An 8,831-nucleotide genomic window follows, 5' to 3' on the forward strand; every position below is an offset into this window, starting at 1 on the left:
TCCCAGCCAGATCAGAATGTCCCTTCTTTAACCAACACAAGGCAATCATGGGTAACATTTTTCTTCACAGCCAAGAGACCCTTGCTCTCTGTCAAAAGAGTTGCTCAACAAAATTCAATATCCACTCTTGATTTAAAAAAACCCAAAAAGGCTTAGCAGACTAAAAATAGAAAGGAACTTCCTAAATCTGATAAAGGGCGTATTTTGTTTTTTGGTGTCTTTTTTTAGTGGGTACAAGTCTGTTTGTTTCACACGATGAGGCCTGGGCATGGAAGGGGGTGGCGATGGTGAAAGACACCCTTTTGAATAACATATGGGTCAAAGGAGAAATTGCAATTACAGAATAAAAATATTTCTAACAGAACAGTAACGAAAATAGCACCTATCAAAACGGGTAGCAAATTTTTCTAAAGTAATACTTATAAGGAAATATATAACATATATTACAAAAGAATAAAGGCTTAACCTTAATTAGGTGAGCGTCCATCTCAAGGAAATAGAGGATAAAGATTAAATTAAACCTTGAAATATAAGGCAAAAATATATATAAATAGAACAGCACTAATTAATAAAAATAGAAAGTAAACATACAATTAAGAAAGTCAACAAAAATTAAAATTGGCTTTTGCAAGGCAAATTTAACCTTGGGGGGGGGGGGGGAAGTGTAATTCACAACATCAATAGATCAAAGGCAAATACTCCAACGACCATTGAAATATACACAAAAGAGTTGCTCAACAAAATTCAATATCCACTCTTGATTAAAAAAAAAAACAAAAAGGCTTAGCAGACTAAAAATAGAAAGGAACTTCCTAAATCTGATAAAGGGCGTATTTTGTTTTTTGGTGTCTTTTTTTAGTGGGTACAAGTCTGTTTGTTTCACACGATGAGGCCTGGGCATGGAAGGGGGTGGCGATGGTGAAAGACACCCTTTTGAATAACATATGGGTCAAAGGAGAAATTGCAATTACAGAATAAAAATATTTCTAACAGAACAGTAACGAAAATAGCACCTATCAAAACGGGTAGCAAATTTTTCTAAAGTAATACTTATAAGGAAATATATAACATATATTACAAAAGAATAAAGGCTTAACCTTAATTAGGTGAGCGTCCATCTCAAGGAAATAGAGGATAAAGATTAAATTAAACCTTGAAATATAAGGCAAAAATATATATAAATAGAACAGCACTAATTAATAAAAATAGAAAGTAAACATACAATTAAGAAAGTCAACAAAAATTAAAATTGGCTTTTGCAAGGCAAATTTAACCTTGGGGGGGGGGGGGGGAAGTGTAATTCACAACATCAATAGATCAAAGGCAAATACTCCAACGACCATTGAAATATACACAAAAGAGTTGCTCAACAAAATTCAATATCCACTCTTGATTAAAAAAAAAAACAAAAAGGCTTAGCAGACTAAAAATAGAAAGGAACTTCCTAAATCTGATAAAGGGCGTATTTTGTTTTTTGGTGTCTTTTTTTAGTGGGTACAAGTCTGTTTGTTTCACACATACACATTGTATCTGTTATCTTTACTGCTGCCCTAAGAATCACAACTTAATGGCTTCGGACAACGCCCATGTGTTGGCTCACAGTTCTGGAAACCCACTGGGCTCAGGCTGGCCCAGCTGGCTCTCTGCCTGGGTTGAAATCATGGCACCGCTCAGCAGGGCTTCCTGGCTTTCTGGGGGCGCTGGGGACAAGTCTACATCGAAGCTCTTTGCTGAATACGGTCCCGTGCCGTTCACTGGAGGACTAACGTTCCCTTTTCTTGCAGGCTCTCACCAAGGCTGGTCTTTGCTCCTAGCGGCTGCCCGCACCCCCTCTCATGCTTTCCATGCGGCCCCTCCAGCAACAGCAGGTCAAGTCCCTCACACCCTCCACATCTCTGAGACCAGCTGGAGGAAATGCTGTGGTTTTTTTAGTGCCCCTGTGATTTGACTGGGCACACACAGATACCCCCGGATAATATTGGTATAAAAGTACCTGTAATCTTGCCCTGGCCCATGTGGCTCCCCCCTCACCAAAGAGTCACAGGTTCAACTGGTCAGGTGTGTGCAGGAGGCAATCAATTAATGTGTCTCTCACCTTGATGTCTCTCTCTCTCTCTCTCTCTCTCCCTATCCCCCTCCCTCTCTCCCTCCCTCCCTCCCACTTTGTAAAAAGAAAAAAAAATCAGTGGAAAAAATATCCTTGGGTGAGGATTAACAAAAACAAAAAAACAAAAAGAGAGATATCCTTCAACAGGAGGATGGATACATAAACTGTGGTCCATCAGATGCCAGGGAGGAAAAGTTATCCTCTACTCGCCCAGGTTCTCTGGCTGGACTAGTCTCCGCAGACTGCCATCGAAGGGGGACACAGGCTTCCCCTCCCCCGGGCTCACGCTGGGTGGGAGCAGAGGGACATGCCGCCCCTGCAGGGCCAGTGGGCCAGCAAGATGCGCTCCAGGTGCAGCCCGGACGCTCCGCCCACCCCTCCGAGCGCGCTTTCCATTGGCTGTTCCACCGAAGGCCCACACTCCCATTGGCCCAGCCGCTGTCCGGAGCGGGCGCCTGGAAACCTCTCATAACCGAGGGAGGCATGAGGTGGTCCTCAGGGGAGCACCCTGCCTGGCTCACAGCCCACCTGCTCAGTGGGGCCTCCGTGACCTCTGAGGGGCTGGAGTCCTTGCTAGGAAGGTCGGGAGGCTGGGGTACCTTTCCATCAGCTAGTGCACCCCCCCCACCCCCACATTACAGTCTTTTCCACAGTGTTGGAGAAGACCCTGGGGTAGCATGTAGACAGCCTGGCTCTCTGACAGTGGGAGGCTTGTCCTCCACACAGAGGCTGAAGTCAGAGTGACTCTGGCACCCAAGGCATCTGTCACAACAACAAACAACCCGGTTGAAAGCAGGCCAAGGATTTGAATAGACACTTTTAAAAAAAAAAAAAAAAAAAGAGGAAATCAATCGGCCAATAAATAAACGAAGAGATGCTCTCTCTAATGCATTGCCTTGGATGTGCAATTTGCAAAAGCAATGAGATGCCGCCACACACTCAGCAGATTGCCAGAAGTGAGCAGTACCAAGTGTGGCACCCGGGAGCCTGGGAACCTCACCAGGTGGGTGGGACTCCAACTGTGTTTTGCCCCTTCAGGAAGCTGGCATCGTCCCGTGAAGTTGAAGATACCTACAGCCTGTAGCCCAGAAGTTCTGCTCCCGGATATATAACTCAGAGAGAAAACCATATATACACATGCACCAGGGCTTACCTAGGCGAACGCTCGCGGAGCATTGCTCCCAGTAGTAGCCCCGCCTGCAAACCTCCCAGACGTCCATGAGCAGGAGACTGGGCTCACACCATGGGGTGAGGTCCTCACTGGAATAGCAGACAGCAAGGAACAAGGATACGCGTCTGGGTCACAGCGACCCAGATGACCCTGGCAAACAGAACGGTGAGTGGAAGGAAGGCAGGTTCTGTTTACACCATCTTCCAAAACCGGCCAAACCAGACCTCTATTGTTCAGCGATGCAGCTTCAAGTGGTAAAGCTATCAAAAGTGAGGAAGTGGTTCCTCGCACATCAGGACGCTTCCCTCGCCAGGGCAGGGAGCTGTGGGATGGAGGAGGGGCTGGGGTTCTGGGCTGGCGGTGACTGGGGCATTTGCTTTATAATGTCTGTGAAATTGTGTGTATACCCTGTGCGTGTTCTCTAGTTCACAATCTTTTTAATCTTTAAAACTAAATAACTAGGAAATGGAACCAAGATGGCGGCATAGGTAAACACCTGAAATTGCTGCCTCGCACAACCACTTCAAAAATGCAACTAAAAGACAAAACGGACATCATCCAGAACCACAGGAAGGCTGGCTGAGTGGAAATTCTACAACTAGAAGGAAAGAGAAAAGCACACTGAGACTCAGAGGAGGTGCGGATGTAAAGTGCAGAGGTACGGAGGCACACGCGGAAAGGGCTGGCAACTGAGGACGTGGTTGTCTTTTTCAATCTGGAGGGAGACACAAGCTCCCGATGGCCCTGACTCCAGTTCCGGGCGAGTCTCTGGGGACCCAGACTCATATGGGGAGAAACTGGACTGTCTAGCAGCGGGCGGAACTCAAGGGCGGCTTTCTCTCAGAGGTGCTTGCAGCGATTACCATGGGACACTGAGACCCGGGCCTCTTAGGGAAGGGCTGAGGATCAGCCATAGCTGTTTGCTCCGCCCTGTTGATTCCCTGAGACCCCGCCCCACCCAAGCTGTGCACAGAGGCTTTTGCATATGAATGACCTGGCCCTTTGCAATCTAAAATTACCTAACAAACTGCAGCTGGGTCAGAGAGACCCAGAACTTCCAAAAGAAGGCCCAAGACCCCACAGCAGCTTGCATTGCTTCATAGCTGGGCCTCATCTGGGCACCTCCAAATCCCAAACAAAGAAGAGGAATCTGCAGATCTCTCCATAGCTCCTGCTGGGTAGCCTCAGGCAGAGGCTAAATTAGCACCTCCTTAGAGATCCAAGTGCCAGTGTACCCAGTGGTCAGAGTGGGACCATCCAATTACAGCTCCTCAGACCCATAAGGGACACACTCAGGGGGCAGACTCAGTGAGCACCAAAGCCCCACTGAAGCAAGTCTTGCCCCATAAGGGTGTCTCCAGCACAGAAGTTCTCCCACTGTAGACACAGCTGATTCTCACAGCCAATTGGCCTGGAGGTCAATTCCTCCCAGTGATACAATCAAGGCTTAACTACAACAAGACTGTGCACACAGCCCACAAAGGGATGCACTAAGAGTGTCCACCTCAGGTAATTGGGGAGGCTGAGCCACTGGGCCCTATAGGACACTTAGCACACAAAGCCACTCTATCAACACAGGAAAGCAGCCAAAATGCGGAGACAAAGAAACAGGTCACAAATGACAGAAATGGAGGAAAGCAAAGGACTGGATATAGAGTTCAAAACCACGGTTATGAGGTTTTTCAAGAATTTTCTAGTAACCGCCAATAAATTTAGTAAGACCCTCGATAAGTCTAGTGAGACTCTCGAGGATATGAAAAAGGACCAACTAGAAATTAAGCATACACTGACTGAAATAAAGAATATTATACAGAGATCCAACAGCAGACTAGAGGATCGCAAAAATCAAGTCAAAGATTTGAAGTACGAGGAAGTAAAAAACACCCAACTGGAAAAGCAAAAAGAAAAAAGAATCCAAAAATACGAAGATAGTGTAAGGAGCCTCTGGGACAACTTCAAGTGTACCAACATCCGAATTATGGGGGTGCCAGAAGAAGAGAGAGAGCAAGATATTGAAAACTTATTTGAAGAAATAATGACAGAAAACTTCCCCTACCTGGTAAAAGAAAAAGACTTACAAGTCCAGGATGCACAGAGAACCCCAAACAAAAGGAATCCAAAGAGGACCACACCAAGACACATCATAATTAAAATGCCAAGAGCAAAAGACAAAGAGAGAATCTTAAAAGCAGCAAGAGAAAAACAGTTAGTTACCTGCAAGGGAGTACCCATACGATTGTCAGCTGATTTCTCAACAGAAACCATGCAGGCCAGAAGGGAGTGGCAAGAAATATTCAAAGTGGTGAATACCAAGAACCTACAACCAAGATTACTTTACCCAGCAAAGTTATCATTCAGAATTGAAGGTCAGATAAAGAGCTTCACAGATGAGAAAAAGCTAAAGGAGTTCATCACCACTAAACCAGGATTATATGAAATGCTGAGAGGTATTCTTTTTTAAAAAAATATATATTTTATTGATTTTTTACAGAGAGAAAGGGAGATGGATAGAGAGTTAGAAATATCGATGAGAGAGAGACATCGATCAACTGCCTCCTGCAAACCCTCTACTGGGGATGTGCCCGCAACCAAGGTACATGCCCTTGACTGGAATCGAACCTGGGACCCTTCAGTCCACAGGCTGACGCTCTATCCACTGAGCCAAACCGGTTAGGGCTGAAAGGCATTCTTTAAGAAGAGGAAGAAGAAGAAAAAGGTAAAGATAAAAATTATGAACAACAAATACATATCTATCAACAAGTGAATCTAAAAATCAAGTGAATAAAAAATCTGATGAACAGAATAAACTGGTGAATATTAGAATCAGGGGCATAGAAAGGGAGTGGACTGACAATTCTTGGGAGGAACGGGGTGTGGGGATGCGGGAAGAGACTGGACAAAAATCGTACACCTATGGATGAGGACAATGAGGGTTGGGGGGTAAGGGCAGAGGGTGAGGTGGGAACCGGGTGGAGGGGAGCTATGGGGGGAAAAAAGAGGAACAACTGTAATAATCTGAACAATAAAGATTACCAAAAAAATAAAAATAAAAAATAAAAGTAAATAATTAAATCAATAAAACTGACACACACACACACACACACATCACTTGTCGTTCCTTCTTGGGCTCCACACCCAAGTTAGGGTCAGGCCACCCCAACTACCCAGGACCCCAAGTACCAGCTTTGATGACTCCCCACTCCAACCCGATGTCCAGTCAGGCATTCCGCCCTGTGGGTTCCACCTCCAACACCTCTCAGAGCCTCGCCTCTCCCTCCGTCCCTCATTACCCTTTTGGTTTCTCTCTTGCCCCTCCCACTGCCACCAAGCCCACATGCTCTCTCTTTCCTCTTCGCACCTCAACCCCAACCCAAGCCTTGCCCAAATCACTTCTCCCCCTCCCCATCCCCTGGCCCATCCTATTCAACATTGAGGTCTCAGCTAATAGTCCCCTCCCATAAGAAAGCTTCCTGCCAGGCGGGGTTGCACCCCTCACCCTGCCTTAACACCCCCACCCTGCCCTAACACCCCCGCCCAAGGAAATAGCTAGTCCCAGGCCCCAGGCTCCAGCTCTGGTGGGTGGGGGGTGCTCCTGCAACCTTGGGAGCCTGGGGGGAGGGAGGGGACGAAGCCAGGACCTGCCTAAGACCAGAGGTTCCCACCGGTGGGAACAGCTGGGAGGAAGGTCTGGGGCGTCTCTGAGAGGCAGCTTCTGGGCCTCAGCAAAGCTTCCCTCGGACCAGGACGCCTGGGGAGGGGCTGGGCAGGAGGCAGCATAAGAGACCCCGTGGGCCCTGGCTGGTGGCTCAGTGGTTAGAGCATCGGCCCTCGCCTGAAAGATCATGGGTTCGATTCCGGTTAAGGACACGTACCTCGGTTGCAGGCTCGATCCCAGTGGGCAGTAACCAATTGATGTGTCTCTCTCACATCAATGTTTCTCTCTCTGTCTCTCTCTCTCCCTTACACAAGCTCTAAAAAATATCAAAGGAAAAAATATCTCGGGTGAGGATTAACAAAAATAAGTACAAATAAAATTTTTTTTTTTTAAAAAGAGAGACCCCACCCTAACCGGTTTGGCTCAGAGGATAGAGCGTCGGCCTGCGGACTCAAGGGTCCCGGGTTCGATTCCGGTCAGGGGCATGTACCTTGGTTGCAGGCACATCCCCAGTGGGAGGTGTGCAGGAGGCAGCTGATCAATGTTTCTCTCTCATCGATGTTTCTAACTGTCTATCCCTCTTCCTTCCTCTCTCTAAAAAAAAAATCAATAAAATATATATTTTTTTTAAAAAAAGAGAGACCCCATGGACCTGAGTCCAAGGACATCAACAGTGACCATGAGGGACGGAAGTTGAGCCACAGGCCCTCTCCCCAGATTCTTTCCAGGAGCAACAGAGGCCTCCCAGGTTGTCATTGAACTCACAGGCCTTCTCCAAACCACTGACCGAATGGCCTGCTCAGGCGGAGGATGGGGGCGTTAGAGTTAATGTAAAATTAGCAATGAAAGGTGGTGTTTTCACACCCCCAGGTCTGTTCACACGCATCACGCTGTGTTTGCGCTGGTTGCTGAGTATACTGTGGAGCAGCAATCCTGTTGCACATTTTCCCCTCGTGCACAACCAATTCTACCCGCTCCGTGTGCCCGACAGCCCCTCCCGCCCGCGGGTCTGCGAGCTTCCACTTCGAACATGCCTCCGTCTGTCTCCAGACTCCCTTTCCCGTCCTCCGGTCAATCTGTTTATCCCTGGGACAAATATCTAAATATACGGGCTTTTCTTAAGTTATTTTTTGTCATTACTGTCTAACTTCATTGTGTTGACGTCAGAGAATGTGCTCTGTATAATGTCCATTCTCTGAAATTTTGGGAGCTTTTCTAAGCTAGTCTGCAATCAATATTTTAAAATGGGCCATAAGTGCTGAGACCAATATGACTGTGGGACGCAGGCTGCAATCAATGTCCATTAGATCGAGCTGTGTGTACTCCTGCTGTTCAAATCTATGTCTGGTCCAAATTTTCCAGCTTTCCTATCAATAATAAGAGACGCATTTGAAATAGCCCATGTTGACGGTAGATTTGTGCATTTCTCTTTCTTCTATCATTTTTTTTAAGTCGGTTTTATTGAAGTAAATTGACACCTATTAAATTTCACTCATCCCTGCCCCCACATATGGTGGGGCATTTCCCGGAAGTGGTCCCACCCCAAAGCCTGGACCCCAGTGGGATTCCAGGCCACAATTCTGGGGCCATTTCCTGGAACCACCAAACCCATTTCGTGTCACCGTGGCCACATCCTCTCTGGAGTAGCCCTGGGCTTAGACCCCAGGCCCCAGCGAGGGGTGAAAAGGGAGGTCCGGGCAAGGCCCCCCACCACTAGGCTACCAACCCAACCTAGGTCAGCTGCCCAAGAGAGGGCCTTCGAGTTTCCATGATCCCTGAGCTCCCTAATTCCCATGGGAGCCACCCCAAGGCCTGGGGAGCCTTGTACAGGTCAAGGCTGGGCTAAACCAGGGGGACTCGAATGGGGGCTCACATCACCCTGATAGAGGTGGGGGCGC

At 47.3% G+C, this 8,831-nt stretch overlaps 1 protein-coding gene across 1 annotated transcript in view; it reads left to right on the forward strand.

Annotated features, from left to right (window-relative positions):
* The window catches only part of KIFC3 (kinesin family member C3), a 268,780-nt gene that overhangs the window by 151,095 nt on the left and 108,854 nt on the right, over positions 1-8,831 (forward strand). The gene's annotated exons all lie outside the window — the stretch shown is intronic.

This window comes from Myotis yumanensis, unplaced genomic scaffold (genome assembly GCF_028538775.1).
Source record: "Myotis yumanensis isolate MYYU_CA2020_CCGP unplaced genomic scaffold, mMyoYum1.0.hap1 SCAF_18, whole genome shotgun sequence".
In the NCBI taxonomy this organism is placed as follows: Eukaryota; Metazoa; Chordata; class Mammalia; order Chiroptera; family Vespertilionidae; genus Myotis; species Myotis yumanensis.